This window comes from Chlamydotis macqueenii, chromosome 3 (genome assembly GCF_036417535.1).
Source record: "Chlamydotis macqueenii isolate bChlMac1 chromosome 3, bChlMac1.mat, whole genome shotgun sequence".
NCBI classification, from domain to species: Eukaryota; Metazoa; Chordata; class Aves; order Otidiformes; family Otididae; genus Chlamydotis; species Chlamydotis macqueenii.
Window position 1 is genome coordinate 44375874 of NC_141558.1, and position 12989 is coordinate 44388862.

The window sequence follows — 12989 nt, forward strand, 5'->3', positions numbered from 1 at the left end:
AAAACTCTGTTACAGACATCACAAATGCCACTTAATGAGTCCCTGGGTACTCTACCCATCGATTGCCTTAAAGCAACGGTAATCGTTACAAACCTTTATGCAAGTCACTTTGGATGTGGTTTTGCATTGCCCTGAAGATACCTACACACCCATGACCTATCTGCTCATTTCCCACAGGAAATCTGCTGAAGAAGTGTGGCAAGTTCAAACAACAGGCAAGGCCAGCCCGAAAACACAGAGGGCTGGCGACATACCAGAGAAACAGCAGAGGCTCTGACATTTGCTGATCGGCTGTAGCCTGATGGAACTGCCAATAGAGCTGCGCAGCACCAGGACCAAGCTGGTGACTTTAATGTCAAAGGAGTCTCCGTGCTGACAAGGATGCTGACAACCATTGAGCACCTGTCACTACTAGCATTCAGACCGAAACAGATATAATGTGTATTTTACAGTCATCTTCCTGCCATTTAACATGGCCATTCTTTTCAGAAAGTACTGCACTCTGCTCAGCCTGAAATTGGACTGGAATATCAGAAGCATCTTACAAAATGTAAAGTACACAGCTGTTCTGTTCCACAACAAGGGAAACTTCACAGGTTTTTATTTGTGTTTCTAAGATGCAGAAAAGATTCTTCTGCATTGTCTGTAGCCATATTTTGTTTTGTAGTTGGAAATACACACAGTGCAAAAAAAAAAAAAAAAAACCAAAAAAAAACCAACACAGTCTGAGATTCACATCACAAATAGCTGTGTATCATACTTAAAACATTGACCACTTTGTTAGGACTTTGTCATCCATATGAGCTTGAAAACAGGAATAAGTTTCACAACATATTAACAATAGAAGTTTCTAATGGAAAAAAAACCACCCCAAGCACTGTATAAGGGACAAAATAATCTACTGCTAATAAGTGAATTCCTACAAGAACACTAGTCAACAATATTTGTATGCATGGGTAGTATGGTTTATTTAGAGATTGTTTTTAAATTATAAATTTACTTGTTTTCAGAAAGTTTACAGTAAAATGTTTTCATTTCCTCTGTTTGTTATATTCTAATGAAACTTGGCAGGAACATGATCCTTTGTCACAACGCCATGAAAAAATATCTGATCCCTTGCACTGAAAGGCTAGTGGACACAGAATAGTGACATAGCATGGGGTATTCAGGGAGACCATTTCAGACATCTAATGTAGGTGTCTTCAGGGAGCAATTAGAAACACCCAGCACTTGCCATGTATGGAACCGCAGCTTCCAACTTGGCCTTCTAAGATTTGATTTCCCAAAGGCAGCCTAAAAGTAGATGCTATGAGTAAGCCTTCCTCACCTATATCTTTGCAGAGGTCTTACAAAGCCACTGTCCACTTGCTTGCTTTACTTTCATTCATGTTTTTACAGAAAAGGTAGCTAGGGAATTAGACACAAGAGCACTAAAAAGTCATTATTAAAGAGGTAACACTTAAGAACACTTTAAAGCTAGTAAATGTGTAAATATCTAATACATTTTAAATAACATACTTAATAAGCAAATGCTTCATTTGGATCATTAAACCTGAATAAATGAGTAACTCCAAGAGAATGAGACACAGCCTTTACTATTTAGCTCAGTGAAAGCTGTGAGCTTTAGAACCTACTCGGGTGCACAAACTGAAAGGAAAATCCCCAAACTCCTCTCTACAAACCTTAAATATCAGAGCTAAATAAATCAGTCTCTGACTGCACACACAGCTCTAAACAGGGTTTCTGCAGGCATTCAGCAAACTCCACAGGAAAGCTGAAGACCTTGGTGCATTCCACCATAGCTTTTAGTAACAGTTTCCAGATTGGAACTTAAACACTGGCCTGAAAGGATGGGAAGCAGCGCTATCTTTCCTTAATTGACACAACCAGTACAAAAGGGAACAGTCATTCTGAACAGCTTGTAGGATGTGAGATCAATTCCATACTTCCTCTTCTTCACAGAGGGGTGAGATAGGTATGAAGACTAATATTCATAGTTATCTTGATTAGCTAACTGCCTTACTTTTGTTGACTTGAACAGGAATTCAATGCATCTCTCAGAATACCTTTTGTAATCCCTCTCTAATTTGAGACAGTCCTTCCTGTATCGATATGCATTGAGTCCACGTTTTTAAAGATCTTTTCACAACCTATAAAACCTAAATTTAAACAATTATTTTTAAAAAACTCAAACAATTTTTAAAAAATGACTTCGGAACATAGGTAATAGAAGGGAGCTTGGTAGAACCATGTTATACCATTATAAATCATGCCAAGTCAAGCCCAAGAGTAAACAACTACTTAACATTAATTATAGCAGCTACATTAATTTCTCTTCTGAGGTGCAAATATGCCCACACACAACAAACCATATTTCTTTCAGAAGTAGTATTTGTTCTTCTATAACTGAGGCAGGGTTTGCATATGTCAAAAAATAAGAAAAAAAAACCTTTTGTGCATGCCTAGTTGTGCCTCAGTCAATTGAGAATCCAGGTGGCAAAGGACATGAAAATAGCAGGACAGAATGGCAGCTCACAGAATCCATATGCACTACATATAGAAGGACTATCATTGTAATAACCTGTCTGTTTCAAGCCATCTGTCTGTACAATTCATCTCTCTGACTTGCAATACAAGATGAGTGATAGCACTCCTATTTAAGCAAAGGAGAAGGAGCGAGGCAATTGGCCGACCCTGAAGCTGTAACACAGGCCAAACTTCAGAAGTTAGAGTGTTTTACAAGAAGAGCTAAGAGGCCACCTAAATCCTGGATGAGCAAGCTTTAACCTGGACAAAGTCTAATGTCACTTTCTCAGCCAAGGAGAGACAGTCAAATCAAAGACTACCCATGTAATAATATTATTAAGCTTAGTAGCCAAGACATGCATGGGTTGGAGATTTTTTTGAGTTTTCCCTGAACCAAAGGTAAGGTTTGGCTTTGTACCTGCTCCTCTTTACAGAGTTTGAGAAAAGAAAAGAGTGGATGATTTAAAAACAAAACCAAAACAAACAACAACAAAAACTCACTGTGGAAACAAACTTCAGACAAGAATTACTTTTTCTTTGTGGAGTAATGTATGGCATAGCTTCAGTGGTGTAAATTTCTTCTGCTATCAAAGGCAAAACAAAGTACTAAAATAATCAAATTTTTCAAGATGGCACAGACAACAGAAGACTTCAAAGGGGCCAAATAAAATGGTCTACCCTATCCTCCTGTTTTTCCCCTTCTCAGAAGAACTGCATCTGACATAAGCTGGGAATTCTTCCAGCTTCTCCATGAAATAAGTTGAGAGCCTAAATATTTTACAAGACTTTTATTCTCCTGCAATTTTTTCTTCAAATTTTTCAGTGAAGTGAATGTTGAAAGAAAGTAATCTTAAAATCTCATTAAAAAGACTGCTTCCTCCCTTCTTTAAGTATGGTTTCCCTTGTTTGCTATGTTTTTAATCACAGAGTTACTAATTCTCCAGTTAACCACTTTGTCGAAGGAAAAATTGAATTATGCAGGACTTAAATTTTGGGTTTTTTTTTTAAACTAAAAATTTAAGTTAGAGGTAAAAAAAAAAAATTCCTTTAATCCCTACCCCTGTCCAATTGCATTACATGAGAGGACAACCAAAGTTGTATTATTTTTTCTTACCATTTCCAAATGACGACCTCATCTCTAGCCCTCCCTGCCCTTTCCCGCCTCAAATCCAGTTGTCTCCACTTGCTTTCAAATACTTACAGAACATTAGTTGCAGGCAGATATCAGATAACCTGCCTACATTTGCAAGCTCACCACAACAAGAATATTGCATTTTTCCACAACAAGAAAGAATTAATATAACATTCCTAAAGACAACTTCTTCTTCATATTTCAGTTACTTTTCTCTCCATAAAAAAAAAATGCATCTTGAAGAGTCTATGCAGTGAGTTGCCTTTGCATATAAATTTATGAGGTTGTTATATTTAATAACAGATTCTATCACAGTATTTATCCCTGTTTCCAGGTAGCGTTTTCATCTTACTCTACAGACCTACACTGTAAAAAAGATTTGCTTTTATGTTAGGATCAGGGTCTTTCGGACTATATTAACCAATGGTACTGGATACCATGTTTAGACAAGCTTACTCCACAAACATGACTAAAGATTTGATCAGTCCGCTGGTAAAGAATTGTGGAACCCCGAATATCCAGTACCCAATCAACAGCTGTCACATGCTGTTTGTGTATAAATCTTAACACACTTAGCTAACAGTTGACAACAGCAATTCAGCAATTACTATAGGACACCAAACAGTCAGTAGACATTTGATACTACGCATTTACATTTTGGGAGCCTATTTATCTGACAGAACACCTAACAATATTATTCCATTTAGTAACAACTAATAATCTGCATGAAAATCCAAGACAGAAAATTCAACCTTGCCTGAATGAGAAGGGGTAAATGTGGTAATAAGGAAGTAACTTGACAGGGTACTCCAAGTATTCTGTCTTCCTAATAAAAATACTTGTAATCTGAAAAGCAGCAGATAGAAAGGAGAACTGGAGAACTACAGATTAAGGTCAGGCCAATGAAATCTTCCACGTCTCTCTGACATCCTTATTCTCAGAAGTCAATCCTTCAGTAAAGCTACATCTGCTTTAGCAAAAAAAAAAAAAAAAAGAAAATATTCTCAGAAATGCACTGGAAGGTTCTTCTATTCATGATCTGGGCAGAAGCTTCCCTTTTGTTCTCAAAAAGCATAAATGTACAGCAAAGGAGGCTGGAACCAGCTGACTCAGTCAGACAAACACACAACTGTGGCAACAGATTAGACCAAAACGTCTCAAATTTCAGCACGCACATCACGAGTGCTACTTCTATCACCACTGCAGATACAAAACCCCTCCCTACACAACTGCATTGTCCTGCACACAAGTATTACCACATACACATTAGTGTGTAAAGTAACTTTAGAAACTCTCCTTATAGGTAACACAAGGCCTGCAGCATGCCACAGAGTAGAATTGTCCTGTTGGAGAACCAAGTGAGACATACAACACACACAAAAGACATAAGTCTGCATCACATCTTTCTGCATGCAGTCACAAAGTAAAGATGATACAGAAATTAGAAAGTTAACATGCCAAACAGAACTTCCTCCTTAATAGTAAAAAAGATCTGCCAGGTTATTGCAAGTAAAACCAAACCTTTTAATGCTGAACACATATGCATGGAGAACCCCATGTGTCCTGGTTTTGGCTAGGGTGGAACTAAACCTCCTCTCAGTAGCCGCGGTGTTTTGGATTTTGTATGGGATTTGGTATGTGAAGAACATTGATAAATACACTGATGCTGTTACTTGTGGGTAAAGAGACCAAGGACACTGTCCAGCTTCCCAGGTTTCACTAATGTGCAGGTGGAGAAAGCTGTGAGTGGTATAGCCAGTGTACGTTGACCCAAACTGGCCAAAGAGAGTCATAAATGTCATGGTCAGTATAAAAGTTGGAGTTGGTCAGGGGGCAGCTCTCCCTTTTGCTCCTCTGCTTGCTGCTCAGTTTCACTTCTGCGATCACTGCCTCGTATGGGCTGTATCGGTTACTGAGGCATCGGAATGTGAGAAATTGTGCATTGGCCATTTTATATATTTTAGTATCCTATATTTTGTTATATTGTCATTTTCCTTTGCTATTCTAGTAAACTGTCTTCATCTCAACCCATGAGTTCTCCTTTCTTCCCGATTCTCTCCTCCATCCCACTGGGGAGGGGGAGGAAGAGTGAGCAACTACGTGGTGACTAGTGCTAAACCACAACAGCCTTTTTGGTGCTCAACGTGGGACTCAAACCCACAACCCTCACATTAAAGTCTGATGATCTCCTGACTGATCTAGCCAGGTCCCTTTGAGTCCCACAACACCATGGTGAAACAAAAAGCTGACTATCAAGTCAATGAGAAAACAGAGAGAAAGGAAACCACGACTTGCTTTAAGAAAAGTACAAACAAGTTCTTGGCAAATCAGGAAGAGACATCATGCATGCGGTACTTATCAGTTGACACTGAGATAATAGTCTCACACAGGTTATCTATTGGGATCAAGTAATCTGAATCAAAAGAGTATTTGGAAGTGTTTACAGAACAGCCTGACTACCAGAATCGAGGCCAAGCTTTTTGGAAAGGCAGTCTAGTGACTACAAGTTTATCCCCTTCCCAATTTCACATCAACAGTTCAAATCTCCTGTGGTAAGACTAATCCTACTTAACAGCCACCATACCCTGCTTTTCACCAAGGATGTGTTTCTGAAAGGTGCAATTGTTAGTGATTCCATGGGCAGCAAGTAGTTTTCGCCCATAAGAACTAACATAACAGAGGGGACATGCAGGGACCTAAGAAATACACACTGGTTTAATATAGACAGGTCACATACATGATGTGATCATCACCTGAGGTATGCGATGGCTTTTAAACTGGCTTTAAATTTTTCAATTTCAGAGAAAATAATTGAGACACTCAACTAAATGTTAATTCAGCTTTAGGACTCCCAGAAATGCCCTAGCGAATAGCAATTGCTATGTGTTCCTGCATCATGCGGAGACAAGGAATCTTGATAGCAGTACATCACTGGATTCATTTATTTTTTTTTTTTAAGACTACAGCTATTACTGTATGTGATTAAGGTATCTTTGGAATGGCAATTTCTTTCTATATGTAAAACTTGATAAAAGGAGGTTCCAGAAAGACTCCTTGAAAAATAAAGAAACAATAATCAATTCTCCCTCCTTGTCGTAGTTCAGCCCTGATCAGGGCCAGACTACGCAGTCTCTCTCTCACTCCCCCCACCTTCCAAGAGAACAGGGAGAGAAAATATAAGAAAAACGGCTCGAGGTTTGAGATAAGGACAGGGAGAAATCCTTAAAGTTACCGTCACGGGCAAAACAGACTCGACTTGGGGAAAACTATTCATTTATTACTACAAACAGCAGGATAATGAGACAGAGAACAAGATAACCTCCCTCCACCCCTCCCTCTTCCCAAGCTTAACATTATCTCTACCACCTTCCCCTCCTGAGCGGCACAGGGGGGAAGAGGGAATGGGGGTCGCGGTCAGTTCATCATACGTTGTTTCACGCCGCTGCTTCATGGTCGGGGGAAGAACTCCTCACATTCCTCCCCTGCTCCATTGTGGGGTCCCACCCATAGGCCACAGTCCTTCGTGGAACTGCTCCGGCGTGGGTCATCTCTTCCACGAGGTGCAGTCCCTTCAGAACAGCTGTCCCAGCAGGCCCTCCACGGGCCACAGCCGCCTTCAGGCATCCACCTCCCCCGGTACGGGGTCCTTCACGGGCTCCAAGTGGATCTCTGCTCCTCCGTGGACCTCCATGGGCTGCAGGGGGACAACCTGCTCCACCATGGTCATCACCACAGGCTGCAGGGGAATCTTGGCCAGGAGCCGCATTACTCCTCCCCCTCCTTCTTCACTGACCTTGGCGTCTGCAGCTGTTCCTCACAACAGGCTGGTAGATGTCTCTCAGGATCTTTTTTACATCTTATTCACTTCTCATCTCCTCTCCACTTCTTGCAGCCGGGCTGGACCGAGTCGGGCCCAGTCGGCTGCCTGGCGAGAGGCCAGAGGGTGAGGCCTGCAAGGCCCATGAGGCCTGCGCCTCCCGCTCTGCGCCTCTGCCCCCACTCAGCTTCTTCACATCTTCTCTCCTCTCTCTTTTTTCTGTTTTCCCTTTCTTAAATACGTTATCGCAGAGGCGTTATCACGGGACATTCTGCTACCAATCGGCTCGGCCTTGGCCAGCAGTGGGTCCGCCCTAGGCCCAGCCAAGTCCACTGAATAAAGGGGAGCGACTTCTAGCAGCTTCCTACAGAAGCTACCACCTTAGCCCCCCCTCACTAACAAAACCAGAACACTCCTCAATAACACAGCTCAGCAACAAAGTTCTTCCCTCCAATTTTGGCTTCTAGTAACAAAAATACTGCAGAAATGTTGGTTTGGTGTTTTCCATCAACTATTTGAAAACATATAACTGTACTCTATCACAATATTTATCTTACGACAGTGAAGTTCTATTTCATAGGTACTGCCCCAGAGAAAGTTTTACCATACTAGAACTACCTGTGGTAAAACAAAAAACAACAACAACAAAAAAAAACAAACAAAAAACCCCAAACAAACAAAAAAAAAACCACACAACCAAGAAAATCCTAGATGAAAGCAGACAATTTTATTCCAATCTGAGTGCTGCTATTGCTATAAATATTTGTAATTACAAACACCTCATACAAATGTAAAAGGTAATCTTGTTAAGACTGTCAAAAGTAATTAAAAATCTGTATAAATTCGGAATACTTTATTTTCCTCCCTTCGGCATTATACAGGACAAGAAAAGAGCCAAAAATCAGCTTTTCGGGTGTAGGGTTTTTTTTGGCACAGTCTATGAAAGAACTATGTCAGAAATTACTTGGCATCTGCTATTCTAATACAGTAATTAGAAAACACATCAAGTGAAAAGCCAGATTTTTGTAGAATTCTGTTACACCATTCATTTTGAAAGGTACAACAGGGCAAATCAATATTGTATATAAAAAGGTAAAAAAAAATCCACTTAATGAATTTCAAGGTATTGTACCCCGGCATCTATAAACTAACCTACAAGCAACTTACAATAGTCTCAAAAAGCAATTCTTCTCATAGAAAGAAGAATGTAATATGTTAATAATATAGTAACAAAAGGTATAGTAATGGTGAACTACAACTCTTACCTAAATCTGCTCCAGCAAAGAAACTGTAAAATATGCTTCTGGACGTCCTCTTTTTTTTCTTCTTCCTCCTCTCCTCCCCACCCCAATAGTATTTTAAGACATCAAGATAATTTCAAAGTTATGTACTTGTTAGTATGATACTTTGAAACAACTATGTTAAAGATATGAGGGAATTTGAGAAGTTCAGAGAGGTGAGATGATATGTGTGCTTACAAACACATGACAGTCATTGGTTTAACCAGTTAAAAAGGACAGAAATTTAATTTTAGATATTTATACAGTGCTAGCTTTTAGTTTTCAGGAAAAGTTTTCATACCTGTTGGCTTCCCAGAGAGCGTTTGTTTTCAGACTACTTCTAAGATTTTGAGTTCTAAGAATAAATACTTATCCTCAGTATCTTATTTTTGACAGAAAGAACATATCTTAGGACAGTACACAAACATTCAGTACACACCAGTAACATACTGGTTTTGGAAACTTAAATTGGATCTAAAGGTCTACAAAGCTATTCAAGTTGTTCAACTTCTTTCAGTTTCATCTGTTTTCACTGTTCTTTATGTTAGTTTCCAGTTATTCATGCTACAAGCTGAAAATAGCAGGAAATCATATGCTAAATTAGAATGAAATGGTGGCCAAATTTGTTTTATGTTTAAGTCCTTGAGTTCTCGGAGCTAACTTGCACCTTTTCATGGCAAAGCAAATAGGAGAGGTCAGCTCATCCTTTACAAGGTAGTTTTTGTGGCCTTTAGGAAGAACAAGATACCCATGTAGTCCCAGACAGAGATAAATACTGAAAGTCTCCAAAACCATTTAGCTCACAGAAATGCTTACGTCTCTTAAGCAAGCTTTCTTTAGCAATCCTTTTCTCAATTTTTTTTCCAGAGGAAAAAGGCTGAGCTTTGCAACTGAATGGACTTCCTGCAACTTAGAAAAGCATGTTATCAAGTGACAGTATTTCAAGTCCTCGTACACAGTCCTATGTAAGGCACTCTATATAGTACCATATGTATCAGAAAAACTCAAATTGTTCTGTGTATTTATCCTTATACCACAGCTACAAAATGAGAAAGTTGCTATTAAGCAAATTTTACTGATGGGAGAAGCGTGGCATACAGAAACAGTGCATCTCACAACTGGCCACTGTCACAGATCAGGAAAACAAAGCTCATGGGTTAAGTCCTCAATTAGTGCCATCAGCACCAAGTCACAGAATCACAGCAGAGCTGAGTGTTGGAAATTACTTCCAGAGCCTGTTTAGCCCAGCTCACCTGGCCTCTCCAACTAGACTGAAAAAAAGCTGTCAACAGGTGTTGGAGCCAGCCCCTTTCACAACTTCCCAACTGAAGTCTGCAGAAGGGGAACCCCAACCTGCCCTTTATTACTACAGTCACAAGTGTACTCAAGTCATGCCTTCTAGATAGATACATTAACACAGACAATTTTCATTTATAGATTCAAAATAAATATGGCAGCAAAACCATTTTCCTCTACAGTATAAACTGGTATTAGAACAGGAAGCCTATTCTCCCTCAAGCATCCATTGGCTATCACCTTGGAAAATACAATGTGGAAAGAAACATGATTAAAAGGGTCAGAATTGAAATATATTTGTTAAAAATCGACTCCTCACTCCTTCTCTCTACCCCTCCCTACAATGTATGTGGATTATTAGATCATTTTTGAGATTAAGAGCTAGACAGTGACAAAACTTTTGCCTACAAAACTTTATGACACAGGTTTAAAAACAGATGCAATATGAACACTTTTGAGCATCAGGTAAGATAAGAAAGAGAATACATGGAAATGAAAATGCAATGAACCTTATTATTGAGAACAGATGTAACCTTTCAAAAGTCAAAACACTTGCCTCCTCACAAATAGGTGCAGTGTATTTTGCAAGCCAGAATTCAGGAGGTACAGGGACATCTTTCTGTTCTCTACAGCTACTTGGCAGTGCCAGGGACACAGCAGTGACTGGGACACAGCAACACCGCAATTACTGAATTAATTCAATGAAAGTAATACTATCTGTAGTTAATTCAATTACTGTATTTTGGTTTTGCTTCATTTGGTCAAATTATGCCCTCTCTTATGTCTGCAAATCTGTTTTACACCTTCACTCTTCCCCTTCACTGTTCACATTACAGGCTCAAATGACCAAATTCAGCCCCATGAGCCTGACACAGGATCAGAAGGCACCATTAAGGCCCTGTATTACATGATTATTTGTCACTGGCTCAACCTTCCTCCAAGAATCTACTTTCTAGCTAAAGGCTTTCACTGGTTCCCCTCCACTATTTGTTTGCAACTCTTAATCCTAAAGATTTGTACCCAAGCCAATGAAGTTTCATCCAAGCTGCAAAACCCCAGACAATAGCTCTCAGAAGTATAATATGACTCATAACAGGTTATTTCTGAAAACTCTACAGAATTATTTTATGGCAGTATTAACTCTTTCACTGCTCATGGCATAAGAAAATAAAAGCTGTTACATTTACTGCTAAAATTCTTATACCTCTTCTCAGTATCTAAAATTTCTGAGGTCCTCTCTTACAGTCACCCAAGTTTCAAATCTGTTCTCGGTCAAAGTTATGAGAGACATAATTCTTAAACAAAACACTTGCTTTAAGACATGGGCAAAACAAAGTCCTTTGTCCACTGTAGTTTGATTTAAATTTAGTTCATTTTGTATTTAAACTATAATTGTAATACAAACTTCTAAAACTTTTTCTCCACACACTACAAATAAGCAATAAGGACACTGTCAAGTTCTCCTACTGTAGTAGTGGCTTTGGTTTCTTTAAAATACAATTTTGGCTGCATTATTTATATGGATAGAATACTTCATAGTAAGTATTAAATCAAGATAATATTCATACCCAAACCACAAAAATGTGCATTGCCAATTACTGTATACAATAATACCCTCATTGTTCATTGTATTCTTCAAGTGTGTCAATGCCAACAAGTGCTTGAATTATGCTGTGAATACATTCACAATGAATACATATTAAGGATTCGTGCATCAGCAAATACCAAAACCACCAGCACAAAAATCTCACAAATATAATAGTGGTCTTGAGCTAGCAGAAATTACATTTACAAAATGTTTGGATTAGTTTCTCAAAGCAAGTTAACAAATTATTTCAAGCATATAAATAATCGAACAACCTTTAAGAATGAAACCTTTAATAGTGGACTTAAAGCAGTGAAAAAATGAGCTATGTTTAGTGGGAAGGAGTACAGTGATGCAGGACAATTTTTTTGTTTGTTTGTTTGGCCTGGAAGAAGTCACTGGACTCTCCCTCTTCTAACAGAGAGGTTGGAATAACTCAAGGCTGTTGGAACCTTCAATTCAAAGGTCTGAAACCAATTTTGTACAAAGAAATTTGCACTCTGTAATTCAAGGAAATAGCATTGTATATGGTCTTAAGAATCAGCAGGGTTAGGACTAAAGACCATAAACTTCTCCAGATGGTACAGCTATTTTCCAAAACAGCAATGCAGTGCACTAAGTAGCAGAACGAAGAAGCAGTAGCAGAAACATCACAAAAATCAAGGACACTACTGTATTACAGTTCTTTGAAAAGTTTTAGAGAAGTCTAAATCACTTCAGAGCACACTTGATATCTCTCTCCTGTCTTTTTTGCATCTAGAAACAAGTTACTACCTAGCATCTCCATATGAGCTGAAGAGTACGGACGGAAAGGTAGTCTACTTTGTACAGAAAACCAACGATTCTCATTAAGAGAAGCTCATGGTGAGAAAGGTGATGTTATTTCTACAAATCTAAGATATTTGTAACTCTAATCCTCTATTTTAAATCCTATGCTATGTCTTCATTCTTTCCTTTTGCACCTGTGATGTACAATGTATATTGTTAAGTGGCTTCATATTAACAAGTAACAACAAAAGCATCCTTTTCAGTCTACCTATTTAAATTTCTAGAAATTTCTCTTCCACAGTTTGTTAGGAACAGTGCCTTTTGCTTATACTTATGTATAAAATGGAAGCATAACCTTAAGTGAGTTTGATTATGAATGAAAGTTCTTGTCAGCTGACAAATCACTGATCTTCCATGCAAGTTAAAACATGCAGGCTTTTCATTTATTTTTGTTAAATCCAGAAGCTGTTTCGAAAATGAAAAAAATCCCATGTTTTTTTTAAACTACCTTTGCATTTTCTGAATTTACCCCTGAATTTACAAGCAAAATTCGAATTCACTTCTTCATTAATGAAAAAAAAATAA

At 38.7% G+C, this 12989-nt stretch overlaps 1 protein-coding gene across 5 annotated transcripts in view; it reads right to left on the reverse strand.

The window, feature by feature from the left end:
* The window catches only part of FBXL4 (F-box and leucine rich repeat protein 4), a 71797-nt gene that overhangs the window by 28039 nt on the left and 30769 nt on the right, over positions 1 to 12989 (reverse strand). The gene's annotated exons all lie outside the window — the stretch shown is intronic.